Genomic DNA, 15,000 nt, shown 5'->3' with positions numbered 1-15,000 from the left:
TGGGTAGGGAGGCCGCCCCGGCTCACACCATGCGTACGCGTCCCGGACGAACTACTATTCGTGAGTCAACCTATGATTAGCGAGCCCATGTTTATACGAAAATATCCCTATGATTTCCGAAATCTATGATTCCCAAGAACTACGAAAAATGAGGGACCACTGCACAGTGGAACCTCTACTTGCGAGTTTAATCCGTTCCACGACCTTGCTCGCAACTGGATTTACTCGTTTGCAGAGTCAATTTTCCTCATTTAAATTAATTGAAATGCAATTAATCCATTCCAGTGGAATTCTGTACTTCAATAATTTCGCTAATATCAACTCTACAGCTTATTTATCTATCTCACTTCATCTAATATGACATCATAAACAATATAAATAACATAGAAACCTGATATATACTCTAAAATAAATAAAATATGTCATTCATGTAGTGGTATGGGCGTGTCAGAAGTGGACGAGAGTTTGTCTGGGCACCGGGCAAAATACTTAATGAGTAATTTCACTAATATCATCTATATGGCTTATCTATCACAGTTCATCTAGTATGACATAATAAACAATATGAATAACATAGAAACATGATATATACTCTAGAATGAATAAAATATGTCATTCATGTAGTGGTATGGGCGTGTCAGCAGTGGACGAGAGTTTGTCTGGGCACCGGGCAAAATACTTAATGAGTAATTTCACTAATATCATCTATATGGCTTATCTATCACAGTTCATCTAGTATGACATAATAAACAATATGAATAACATAGAAACATGATATATACTCTAGAATGAATAAAATATGTCATTCATGTAGTGGTATGGGCGGTGTCAGCGGTGGACAAGTTTGTCTGGAGACCGGGCAAAATTCTTTGTGAATAATTTCGCTAATATCATCTATACTGCTTATTTATCTATCACAGTTCATCAGGTATGACATAACAAACAATATGAATAACATACAAACATGATATATACTCTAGAATGAATAAAATATGTCATTCCTGTAGTGGTGTGGGTGGTGTCGGCGGTGGACCAGAGTTTGTCTGTACACTGGGCAAAATTCTTCATGAATAATTTCGCTAATATCATCTATACGGCTTATTTATATATCCCAGTTCATCTAATATGACATAACAGACAATATACATAACATAGACACACGATATATACTCTAGAATGAATAAAATATGTCATTATGTAACAGGTTGAGGCGGCCACAACCGCTCCCTCTTTGTTGTGGTAAACACTGCCATCTAGTGACGGCCTTTTGGAGCCGTCTATTATTATAATTATTATACAATAATTTTTGTACCACTGAATATATCATTGCTTAGTTAATCTTAAGTTAATTTTAAGCCTGCCCGTAATGCTATGCATTCAAGTGGCTTTGGCATGCTGCATTTAACTATATTTTTTGTACTTCACTGTATTGTGTTCAAATTGATAAATAAATAAATAAAAAATAAATATGTAGTACATTATTACATATGTATTATTATACATATTATATCATTATTATTATTATTGTATTATATTATTTTTATTATACATAGTTATTCATATTATTATTATTATTATTATTATTATTATATAAATTATTTGTAATTTTTATTCACACAAAAAATATAAGATTTACTGTTATTCCTTACTGCAATAATTGTATAAATATGTCAACCCATTCACAACTGCATATTGGAATGGACATTTGTTTACACTGAAACAGCCAAGCAATGGACCATTTCTCCTAGGTTGAGCTCTATTTCAAGGTACTTTTCATCATGAAAGCAATCAAAATCATATCTATTCTGTAATTTATCTTCCATTCTATCAAATGAGACCAAAAAAAACGAGAATACAACCATAAAAACCATTCGAAATTACCACTAAGGAGTGGCTAATTGCTGAGAAGTGAACTCCATTATTTATGCTTAGATTTCTTTCATTTTTGTACATTAAGAAGCATCTTTCCATCATACATTGCCAAAGTTTCAATAAGATAGTCCAACAAACAAATGAGATACAATTCCCGAGATCAAAAGCAAGAGCCCCTCACCAGTGTCAAGGAACCTGCCTTGAGGTCTGCTCGCTTGTGGAAATTCTGCTCGCTTATGGAAGCAAAAAAATCGACCCATTGACTGCTCGTATTTGGAAAAACTCGCACGTGGACACGCTCTCAAGTAGAGGCTCCACTGTATGTATATATATATATATATGTATGTATATATATATATATATGTTTTTATATATATATATATATATATATATATATATATATATATATATATATATATATATATATATATATACACACACATACATACATATATACACACCTACCATCCGACTTACGACCGAGTTCGGTTCGGAGAAACCGGTTGTAAGTCGAAATGGTCGTAAGTCGAACTTTACTACTGAATATCAACATAACATTTTTGCAATAACGTTATTTTACTGTCTTATTCTGGTATTTCATGTTTTACTTTACTTTTTATGCTGTTAGCACTGTATTTTATACTGTAAGGTTTAGGATAAACACTGTGTACAACACAAATAGTTGTTTATTTCCCAGAAATTTTGCATAAAAAACACGGTCGTAAGTCGAGCAGGTCGTAAGTCGGATGGTTGGTTGGTTTTGTGTGTGTATAATAATAATAATAATAATAATAATAATAATAATATATATATATATATATATATATATATATATATATATATATATATATATATATATATATATATATATATATATATATATATATATATATATATATTATACAGTGGACCCCCGCATAACGATCACCTCCGAATGCGACCAATTATGTAAGTGTATTTATGTAAGTGCGTTTGTACGTGTATGTTTGGGGGTCTGAAATGGACTAATCTACTTCACAATATTCCTTATGGGAACAAATTCAGTCAGTACTGGCACCTGAACATACTTCTGGAGTGAAAAAATATCGTTAACCGGGGGTCCACTGTATATATATATATATATATATATATATATATATATATATATATATATATTTATTTATTTATTTTAACTATTTTGGTCTTTTAATGCTATGTACAATGAAAACTTATAATATTACATTTGTTTCTGAGTGTAATAGTCCTCAAGACATAGAAATTATTCACACTGTTTGAATTTACTGGGTTATCCTGAGTTAAAATATACTTAGTATACTTTGTAGCTGAATCCCACTGTTAGTGTCATGAAATTGACAAATATTTGGAATGAATAAGTCATCTTCATGCAACTTGCACACCCTGTTTGTTGGTAGGGAAGCTGGTGTAAATAACAACATCTCCTGGTTCATTGTTTACTTCTGCTAGATAGTCACACAAATACGTAGGAAATGCAGTCATCACCTTAGTAGTTAACCATGATACTTCATGTGGATTCTACTGGCCAAATTTGTTTTTCAAATATATGAATAGATGGAAAATGACCCAGAGAGTTGTGTGGAGGTCAAAAATATTGGCAGGTGGCAGATTTGTGGGAATCAAAAATTGTTCATACTAGTATATTGGACACAGGCAGCATTTGTATACTAGTACAACTGACAACTTTAGAGTTTAATCTGCAAGCTTATTTTTCTGCAACCATATGCATTTTCCATACTCATCAGGTTATATTTTTAAGAAAAACTTATGCCTTTCATGATTTTATCATTTTATTTTGAAAATGGACAATTTCAACTCAATATGCAATAAAAATACAATATGGCACTGTAGTTTCAGTATATATTTCTCAATTATGCACATGAACACTAATATTGTCAAAAAACTACATAAATCTTTTTCACAAAATATCACAATATACGCCATAATTTTCTACATATATACAGTATTATCACTATTACATCATTCATAGGAGAGTTAAACCCACAGGGGTCATACAGCACTTGCGGAATGGGAAGCCTTACAATTCGATTCAAGGAATGGGAGGACAGGTCCAATTCCTTGGATCAAGAACCCCCTCACTGGTATCAAAGAACCTACCATGAGAGGTAATATATAGCTTTCCAAAATTTTAATCTTCAAAAACACTGTAGTTTATATTATGGCAAACGGATGATGTCTACGCATGTGCGTTCTGATACAGCTGTTCTGCCTTGCCCGGTAAGAGCAGTATGGGCAAGCATAAGGCTTCTCGCCAGTGTGAGTATATAAATGCTTACGCAGATCAGTCTTGTCTCGTGCTATGTAGGGGCAGTGTGGGCATTCGTGCTGGCGTCTAGACCCCTTCATCAAAGTCACAGGAAAGCGAGGTTGTGATGTGTCCTACCAGGAAGAGAGACAACCCACTTAGCTGTGCATGTTAATACTAATGCTCAATTTTATTCAGTTGGTTACAGACCAGAAAAATATATAATACAGTACCTCTTACTGTATTTAATATTTCTAAGGGATTAGATATTACAAAGACACTACCAAATTATTTCCCAAAACTATGTAAAGGAAAATACAAATGCTGGTGGTATACTTGGTAGTAGAGTTCATACTTTTATCTTCATCATGTAAGAGTACTAGGAACAGTAGTACATTCAGTCACACACGAAGGTAAACTATGAAGCCCTAATTGCAAAATATCAATACAATACAAAATCATAAAATTTATCCTTAATTTTTTTATATATGTAATGACACCTGGTACAGTATAATGCATTGTTATGAAAACTGCAGAAGCAAAATTAAAAGGAATATCACAAGCAGAACAATTTTTTACATTAAATAAGACGACTTGATTTAAGAGAAGAATCTATGAAGATGATAAACAATGTGGCTTGTTAACCATTTTAAATTTCACATGCAGTATACCCACACTTTGCTTACATAAATTTTAAACTCAGATCTGTAAAACCTGATGCTGTTTACATTATATTTCTTGGGAAGTTCTAAGCCTGTAAGAATCAAACGGTGCTTTGGAAATAGGAAGCAGCCAGGTTAGATTCAAGAAAAAAAAAAGGGGGGGGGGGGCTGCTCCAACATCTTGGATGAAGAGCACTATCAATATCATGACATCCCCCAATTTGAAGGGACCTTATGTGTACACAGGGAGAATGACAGCATATATCCAACAAGGTAGTTAAAATACCCATATTATCAATCATAAGGCAACATTATTTACTAAATAAATATACCCCCTTATCATCTTATGAGCACAAACTGCAGAAAGAAAATAAAAAAAAAATATCAAAATGAAAAAATGTATTCTCGCTATCACCATTGCTATGTGTTATTGTATTGTTCAGTATAAGTGTTGGGATAGCCCTGAGCAGCTCATAGTTAATCATTGCTGACACGACTGACTAACATTATGCTTTTATAAACAAACTACTAAATTCCTATTAATAACTGATATAAATAAAAGATAAAAAAAAATGTATTTTCCTCATGGTTTTAATGATGATGATAATAAGTGAAGGGAGGGAAGGAGGTACTGTACCCATATGTAAATATTACATACAGACTATTTAATCTCTTTCTTGTCACCTCTTCGGTTTTTAAGGGGCAGTGTCTGTCACAGGGGCTTTGTACTGTACGAAGGAATATGTGAGCACTAGGGTTAACATATTGGTAATTATGCAGTAAATATGATCCTTTAAGAGACATTAAAGGTTCCTGCAGTGCTCCTTAACAGTTTACTGACATGCCAAGATCTTACTTCACTCACCACCCACCAGTCTCCACCTGACTTCCAGCTTATAGGTATAAATCTATTTGTTCATAATTCTGTATACATTTGAAAAGACCTGCTACATAGGCAACATGGCATCTCAATAAAAGTTCTGTTCTGCATTCGAGTCTATTTCAACTGTGTACAAATGTCAGTAATAGTACCACCGTAATAAATTTACAATGTAAAGCAGATGTCAATTAAGACACCATTTAGGATGTTTTCCTTCTACGATGGATGAAGAACTGTGGCAGGTTTTCAACAAAAATGCCTTGATCTTTATAACTGTGTAAATATAGGGAAAAATAACTAAAAGCCAGTTAAAAAAGCCTAGTAACCAATAACTGAACTGTAACTATATGTTGTATTAAGGGAACTTATATAAAAGTTGACTGTTAGTGATTGATAATATAATGAGAAGTACAGTATTTAAAAGAGAAAGGGAAGGCATTGCCATGATAAATGCTTGTGTTTGAAGTTCACAAACCCAACACAGTATACACTGTTTATATATAAACTGTTTATCACTAATAGAGAGTTACAGGAAACTAAATACAGTGGACCCCCGCTTAACGATCACCTCAAATTGCGACCAATTATGTAAGTGTATTTATGTAAGTGCGTTTGTACGTGTATGTTTGGGGGTCTGAAATGGACTAATCTACTTCACAATATTCCTTATGGGAAAAAATTCGGTCAGTACTGGCACCTGAACATACTACTGGAATGAAAAAAGTTCGTTAACCGGGGGTCCACTGTATTATATAAATACAGTACAGGTCTGCAATCACTGATCCGGCAATCACTAATCCAGCACTGATTTCAGCTAGCAAAATTTCGAATTTCCCAGATCAGCACACCAACCTGCCACTACTGTCTGGTGGTGCTACTTGTTGCATAAACACTGTTGGTGTCATCTGCTCACCCAGACGTGCTGCCATCATCGAAAGTTCTTGATATCTCAGTCACCTTCCAAGATGAAGAACATGGGAATCCTGACAGTCCTTCACCTCAAGACATGTAAATGCGCTTAGTTGCAAATTTCGCTTTGGAAGTGACAGTGATGAACTTTTTGATGCAAGTCAAGTTGGTTAACTTTATCAACCAAGTTGTACTGAGGTGGTTAGCTGCTGGGTCAAGTGAATTCTAACCTAACCACACCTTGGTCCGGCAAAATCAATAATCCGGCACCCTACAGTTCCCAATGATGCTGGATTAGTGATGGTTGACCTATTCCTTGTGAATATTGTATATACAGTGGACCCCCGCATACCGTTGGCATCACATAACGATTAATCCGCATACCGCTTGCTTTAATCGCAAAAATTTTGCCTCGCATACCGCTTAAAAACCCGCTCACCACTGTTTGTCCGAGACGTGTCCAATGTGCGCCTTAGCCAGCCTCACATGTTCCGCCGGTGGCATTGTTTACCAGCCAGCCTCCGCGGTAGCATCCAAGCATACAATCGTAACATTTCGTATTATTACAGTGTTTTTGGTGATTTTATCTGGAAAATAAGTGACCATGGGCCCCAAGAAAGCTTCTACTGCCAACCCTACAGCAATAAGGGTGAGAATTACTATAGAGATGAAGAAAAAGATCATTGATAAGTATGAAAGTGGAGTGCGTGTCTCCGATCTGGCCAAGTTGTATAATAAACCCCAATCAACCATCGCTACTATTGGTGGTACAGCTGCTGCTGCTGCACTGTCAGCTGCTGCTGCTGCTGTAGCATCGTCTGCTGCTGCTGTAGCACTGTTGTTGGTGTGGCTTATTGAGAATATACCAAGAAACAATTAACCCCAGAGGATTTGCCACCCAGGATAACCCAAAAAAGTCAGTGTCATCGAAGACTGTCTAACTTATTTCCATTGGGGTCCTTAATCTTGTCTCCCAGGATGCAACCCACACCAGTCGACTAACACCCAGGTGAACAGGGAAAAATGCCTGGAACTAGTGCTCATATTGGTGAATATAAAGCCAGCAAAGGTTGGTTTGAGAGATTTAAGAATCGTAGTGGCATACATAGTGTGATAAGGCCTGTTCTGGAAGAAAATACCAAACAGGACCTACAGTACTCAGGAGATAAAGGCACTCCCAGGACACAGTGTCTCATCAGTCATTGCTGCATCTTCAATAAAGGTAAGTGTCATTTATTCTTCATTTAGTAGACTAGTACATGCACAATATATACTGTGCATGTACTACTCTACTATTGTGCATGTATCCTTCTCTTTGTGTGTAGGAAAATGTATATTTCACGTGGTAAAATTTTTTTTTTCATACTTTTGGGTGTCTTGCACGGATTAATTTGATTTCCATTATTTCTTATGGGGAAAATTCATTCGCATACCGATTATTTCGCATACCAATGAGCCCTCTTGCACGGATTAAAATCGGTATGCGGGGGTCCACTGTACTGTGCATCAATTCAGTTGAACTTTCGTTTTGTAATAAATAAATGACTTGCATATTCTGAGTTGAGGGATTCTGCATCTGTTTAAGATATGCCACTCCCACTATTTATATACCCTCTGCTTCTCTACATATGCAAAATTAAGGTTAAAAAATTAAAAGGATATGTATATAATGAGTATACAGTACCTACTTAATATTAATTTGTTCATCAATTTAGTTGTTACACTTGTATTTTGTGATAAACAAACAAGACATGAGAAGGGTTGTTGATGGTTTTATTAAGGGGCCACCATGGTGTCCCCTCTGCTCCATATTACTCATTCCACTTCTTTAAATAAATTTTTTAATATAGAGTGGAACCCCAAATATCGGCTGCTGCATAGAAAAGAAGAGAAGTAACCCCAGAGAGGGACTTAATACCTGAAGTCATTATGGAGGGGGATTCCTTCTCCAAACAAATAATAACCTCTCTTCCTCCCTCTCCCCTCATCCCTGTCTTCCATATGCCAACAAGTCTTCAATACAGGTATGTAATGATTTAACCCTTTCAGGGTCGACAGGCCCTCTCCCAAACTTGTTCTCAGGGTTGAAAAATATTCGAAAAAAAAAAAATTCTTATGAAATAAGTTTTTTTCTTTTTGTATGTATTATAAGCCAAAAAATTTTGTTTCCAATCAATACTTACCGAGATATGGAGGCGTGAAGTTGACAGAAACTGAACTGCTTATGGCAACATCGCCAACTGCCAGTCACCCAGTAATAATTTATTTTGTTTTTTCTTTTTTTCTTTTATTTTTTAATATTTTATTTTTTGAAGTAACTTTTATAGCCTGTGAGACCAGTATAAATATTCGCTCATTGTATACTACACAATAACAGCACAAACTTTGCTGTCATTATATTTACAAAACATGTTTACACAAACCTACAGGAGTGAATGGAGACAAATGGTTTTTAATACTTGACGTGCTGTTGGAGTGTGAGCTAAGTAACATTTATGAAGGGATTCAGGGAAACTGGCAGCCCGGACTTGAGTCCTGGATGTGGGATGTACAGTGCCTGCACTCTGAAGGAGGGGTGTTAATGTTACAGTTTAACCCTTTGAGGGTTTCGGCTGTACTAGTACGGCTTACGATCCAGGGTTTTTGACGTACTAGTACGCTTAAATTCTAACGCCCTCAAATCTAGTGGGAGAAAGCTGGTAGGCCTACATATGAAAGAATGGGTCTATGTGGTCAGTGTCCACAGCATTAAAAAAATCCTGCAGCACACAGTGCATAATGAGAAAAAAAAACTTTGACCGTTTTTTTTGGAATAAAACAGCGACTTTGCACTTTATTTTCGTATGGAATTTATTGTTGTATTCTAGTTTTCTTGGTCTCATTTTATAGAATAGAAGACATATTACAGAAATTGAGATGATTTTGACTGCTTTTACAATGAAAAGTACCTTGAAATTGAGCTCAAAGTAGCAGAAATGTTCGATTTTTACCAAAGTTCAAAAGTAAACAAATCATGCTAAGGTTCCAATACACGTCAAATGGTGAGTCTAATATTCTTTCGCAAGTGCACCAATATTATTTAAACCATTTTTTACACTAATACAGTAGTCTGCATAACAGTAAATCTTCTGTTTTTTGTGAGAATAAAAATTCAAAGTGGAAAGCAAAAGAATATAAGAGGGGCCTTGAGATGTGACTAATGAACAGAGGAAATGTCATTTTAGTGCCAGGAATGTCTTTCTTGTTTATTCTGGACCCTATTGGGAAATTGGCATTTTTTGAAATTTGTGTGAAATTAGCAAAATTGCTAAATTCTAACCACTGTACTGGATAGTGGAAACTGATAAATGGGTGGTTTCTTGCACTCATTTGATAGAAAAAAATGGAGTTCTAGCGAAATATTCATGTTTTTTGCCGACTAGTACAGTGGAATTGGCCGAAAATAGGGCTCAAAACGGGCAAAATCGCCGATGTGTAAACATCGCTGAGACCGCTAACTTTGCGAGAGCATAATTCTGTAAGTTTTCCATCAAATTTCAAACTTTTGGTGTCATTATGATCGGGAAAAGATTCTCTATCTTTTCATAAGAGAAAATTATTTTTATTTTTTGTTAAATTTACCCGACCCTGACAACGAGTCTCGGAGAGGGCGTGTCAACCCTCAAAGGGTAAAAAACTGTAGTGTAAAGCACCCTTCTAGCAAGACAGTGATGAAGTGAATGACGGTGAAAGTTTTTCTTTTTCGGGCCACCCTGCCTTGGTGGGACTCGGCCAGTGTGTTAATAATAGAAATACAGTGGACCCCCGCATACCGTTGGCATCACATAACGTTAAATCCACATACCGATGCATTTTATCGCTAAGATTTTGCCTCGCATACCTCTAAAAAACCCGCTCAACGCTATTCATTCGAGACGCGTCTAATGTGCGGCCTGAGCCAGCCTCACATGTTCCGCCGGTGGCATTGTTTACAAGCCAGCCTCAGCGGCAACATCCAAGCATACAATCGGAACATTTCGTATTATTACAGTGTTTTTGGTGATTTTATCTGCAAAATAAGTGACCATGGGCCCCAAGAAAGCTTCTAATGCCAACCCTACAAGAATAAGGGTGAGAATTACTATAGAGATGAAGAAAGAGATCATTGCTAAGTATGAAAGTGGAGTGCGTGTCTCCGAGTTGGCCAGGTTGTATAGTAAACCCCAATCAACCATCGCTACTATTGTGTCCAACAAAACGGCAATCAAGGAAGCTGTTCTTGCCAAAGGTTCAACTGTGTTTTCGAAACAGAGATCGCAAGTGATGGAAGATGTTGAGAGACTCTTATTGGTACGGATAAATCAAAAACAGATAGCAGGAGATAGCATCTCTCAAGTGATCATAAGTGAAAAGGCTAGGAAGTTGCATGAGGATTTAATTAAAAAAATGCCTGCAAATAGTGATGATGTGAGTGAATTTAAGGCCAGCAAAGGTTGGTTTGAGAGATTTAAGAAGCGTAGTGGCATACATAGTGTGATAAGGCATGGTGAGGCTGCCAGTTCGGACCACAAAGCAGCTGAAAAATATGTGCAGGAATTCAAGGAGTACATAGACAGTGAAGGACTGAAACCCGAACAAGTGTTTAATTGTAATGAAACAGGCCTGTTTTGGAAGAAAATGCCAAGCAGGACCTACATTACTCAGGAGGAAAAGGCACTCCCAGGACATAAGCCTATGAAAGACAGGCTTACTCTGTTGATGTGTTCCAATGCTAGTGGTGATTGCAAAGTGAAGCCTTTATTAGTGTATCACTCAAACTCCCAGAGCGTTCAGGCAAAAGAATATCAAGGCTAATTTGTGTGTGCTGTGGAGGGCAAACAGTAAAGCATGGGTCACTAGGGACTTTTTCTATGACTGGTTACACCAAGCATTTGCCCCCAATGTGAAAGATTACCTAACTGAAAAGAAATTAGACCTTAAGTGCCTCCTGGTGTTAGACGATGCCCCTGGTCATCCTACAGACGTGGCAGAGCGACTTTATGGGGACATGAGCTTCATTAAGGTGAAGTTTTTGCCTCCTAATACCACTCCTCTCCTGCAGCCCATGGACCAGCAGGTTATTGCAAACTTCAAAAAACTGTACACAAAAGCTCTGTTTGAAAGGTGCTTTGTAGTGACCTCAGAAACTCAATTGACTCTAAGAGAGTTTTGGAGAGATCACTTTAGCATCCTCAATTGTGTAAACCTTACAGGTAAGGCTTGGGAGGGAGTGACTAAGAGGACCTTGAACTCTGCTTGGAAGAAACTGTGGCCAGAATGTGTAGACCAAAGGGATTTTGAAGGGTTTGAGGCTAACCCTGGGAATCCTATGCCAGTTGAGGAATCCATTGTGGCATTGGGAAAGTCCTTGGGGTTGGAGGTTAGTGGGGATGATGTGGAGGAGTTGGTGGAGGAGGACAATGAAGAACTAACCACTGATGAGCTGCTAGATGAACTTCAACAGCAAGAGGCCACACCTGAGGAAACTGGTTCGGAGGAGGGGATAGAGAAATTGAAGAAGTTGCCTACTTCAAAGATTAAGGAAATGTGTGGAATGTGGCTTAAAGTGCAAACCTTTTTTGATGACAATCACCCTAACACAGCTATTGCAAGCCGTGCTGGTGAATATTACACTGACACTGTTGTGAAACACTTTAGGAAAGTCATAAAGGAACGAGAGGTACAGGCCACTATGGACAGATATGTTGTGCGACAGAAGTCCAGTGACTCTGAAGCTGGTCCTAGTGGCATTAACCCTTTGAGGGTCGACAGGCCCTCTCCGAAACTCGTTCTCAGGGTCGGCCAAATTTAAAAAAAAAAAAAAATTATTTTCTCTTATGAAAAGATAGAGAATCTTTTCCCGATCATAAAGACACCAAAAGTTTGAAATTTGATAGAAAACTTACGGAATTATGCTCTCGCAAAGTTAGCGGTCTCGGCGATGTTTACGCATCGGCGATTTTGCCCACTTTGAGCCCCATTTTCGGCCAATTTCACTGTACTAGTCGACAAAAAACATGAATATTTCGCTAGAACTCCATTTTTTCTATCGAATGGGTGCAAGAAACCACTCATTTATGAAATTCAACTATCCAGTACAGTGGTCAGAATTTAGCAATTTTGCCAATTTCACACAAATTTCAAAAGATGCCAATTTCCGAATAGGGTCCAGAATAAACAAGAAAGACATTCCTGGCACTAAAATGACATTTCCTCTGGTCATTAGTCACGTCTCAAGGCCCCTCTTATATTCTTTTGCTTTCCACTTTGAATTTTTATTCTCACAAAAAATAGAAGATTTACTGTTATGCAGACTATTGCATTAGTGTAAGAAATGGTATAAATATTATTGGTGCACTTGTGAAAGAATATTAGACTCACCAGTTGACGTGTATTGCACGCTTGGCACGATTTGTTTACTTTTGAAGTTTGGTAAAAATCGAACATTTCTGCTACTTTGAGCTCAATTTCAAGGCACTTTTCTTTGTAAAACCAGTCAAAATCATCTCAATTTCTGTAATATGTCTTCCATTTTATAAAATGAGACCAAGAAAACTAGAATACAACAATAAATACCATATGAAAATACACTGCAAAGTCTTAATGGAAGGGGATTCCCCTTCTAAACACTAAGACTCTCTCCTCCTCCCATCCCATCAATCATCACATCTTCAATAAAGGTACGTGTCATGTAACTGCATGCCTTTTTCAGTTTGTGTGTATTAAAATTAATATTTCATGTGGTTTAAAATTTTTTTTTTCATACTTTGGGGTGTCTTGCACGGATTAATTTGATTTCCATTATTTCTTATTGGGAAAATTCATTCGCATAACGATAATTTCGCAAAACAATGAGCTCTCAGGAACGGATTAATATCGTTATGCGGGAGTCCACTGTATATATATATATATATATATAAATATATATATACAGTGGACCCCCGCATAACGATCACCTCCGAATGTGACCAATTATGTAAGTGTATTTATGTAAGTGCGTTTGTACGTGTATGTTTGGGGGTCTGAAGTGGACTTATCTACTTCACAATATTCCTTATGGGAACAAATTCGGTCAGTACTGGCACCAGAACATACTTCTGGAGTGAAAAAAATATCGTTAACCGGGGGTCCACTGTATATGTTGTGCCGAATATGTAGAACTTGCAATCTTGACTTAAATAGCAACGCTCATCTTGCCATATAAGACAAGTGAAAATTTGTTTATGCAATAATTTCACAAAAATCCTTCTGAACGTACCGAAAAAAATTTATTTCATAGCATTTGTTTAGTATTAAATTATTGTAAACGTATCTAAAATATATTTAGATGGATTAGGCTAAAATAGATTGCGCTTGTTATAAGGTTAGGTAAGTTTTCTAAGATTGTTTTGGTGCAAAATTATAAATTTTTACATTAACATTAATAAAAAATATATATCTTTAAACATATAAGAGAAAATTTTAGAAAGGACTAAATTTTAAATGACTTCTTGCTAATTGACCAGTTTTACCTATTAGGCACGAGCCATTGATCTAGCCAATAGCACTCTCCTTAGTGCTCCTCTTGGGTCCAATGCCATCGATCTGCTCCTAGAAAAAGAAGTCTCAGACCTCCGGATGATGGAAAGCAGGATGAAAGACATTGACACACACGATGCCTTCTACCTACTCACCAGCTGCCTGTCAATCCCAAAACTTACCTACTTTCTGAGATGCTCCCCAGCCTTCAGCAGTCCAAAACTCAAGGAATATGACTCTCTCCTTAAGACCATGCTAGAGAGTGTATTGAATCTTTTCCTCGAAGATGGACAGTGGTTGCAAGCGTCACTTCCGGTCAGGCTTGGAGGGCTAGGAGTACGCAGATCCTCGCAGATTGCTCTACCAGCTTTCCTATCCTCTTCCATAGCATCAAATGAGTTGATAAGACAAATTCTTCCTGATACCCTCAGTGACTCAGCAGGAATAGAAGATCCTAGCTATGCCAGTGCCATCACTGAATGGAAGACTCTTGCTGCTCCAGCACCAAACCATAGTGCAGCACTGGCTCACAAACAGTCAAGCAGGGATGGCCCGATCGCTGAAAAGGTGCTTGCCAACATGCTCAGGGCTGCAACATCAGAGATGGCAGATTGCCCGTCTCCAGGCTGTGAGCGCACATCACTCCAGGGACTTCCTTTAAATAGTTCCCATATCGGCAATGGGAACACGACTCGACCCTAAGACCCTCTGTATTGCAGTGGCTCTGCGCCTTGCTGCCCCAATTCACACAGAATATATGTGTATTTGCGGTGAAGCGCAAGCAGACCAATACGGTCTACATGGTTTTAACTGTTCAAAAACCAAGGGCTGGCATGCAAGACACAATGAGGTCAATGACA

At 37.2% G+C, this 15,000-nt stretch overlaps 1 protein-coding gene across 10 annotated transcripts in view; it reads right to left on the bottom strand.

Moving 5' to 3' along the window:
* LOC128684990 (tigger transposable element-derived protein 1-like) overlaps positions 1-15,000 on the bottom strand; it is a 156,018-nt gene that overhangs the window by 79,935 nt on the left and 61,083 nt on the right. For 7 of the 10 annotated variants that reach the window (XR_011394509.1, XM_070103931.1, XM_070103936.1 and 4 more), the window contains one exon: positions 4,185-4,287. The exons of the other annotated variants lie outside the window; for them this stretch is intronic. The gene's annotated coding sequence lies outside the window, so the exon portion shown is untranslated. The remainder of the gene's footprint in view (positions 1-4,184; positions 4,288-15,000) is intronic. 10 annotated transcript variants of the gene reach the window in all.

The sequence above is a fragment of the Cherax quadricarinatus genome, chromosome 5, assembly GCF_038502225.1.
Source record: "Cherax quadricarinatus isolate ZL_2023a chromosome 5, ASM3850222v1, whole genome shotgun sequence".
NCBI classification, from domain to species: domain Eukaryota; kingdom Metazoa; phylum Arthropoda; class Malacostraca; order Decapoda; family Parastacidae; genus Cherax; species Cherax quadricarinatus.
This window is presented reverse-complemented; position numbering and strand designations above follow the sequence as displayed.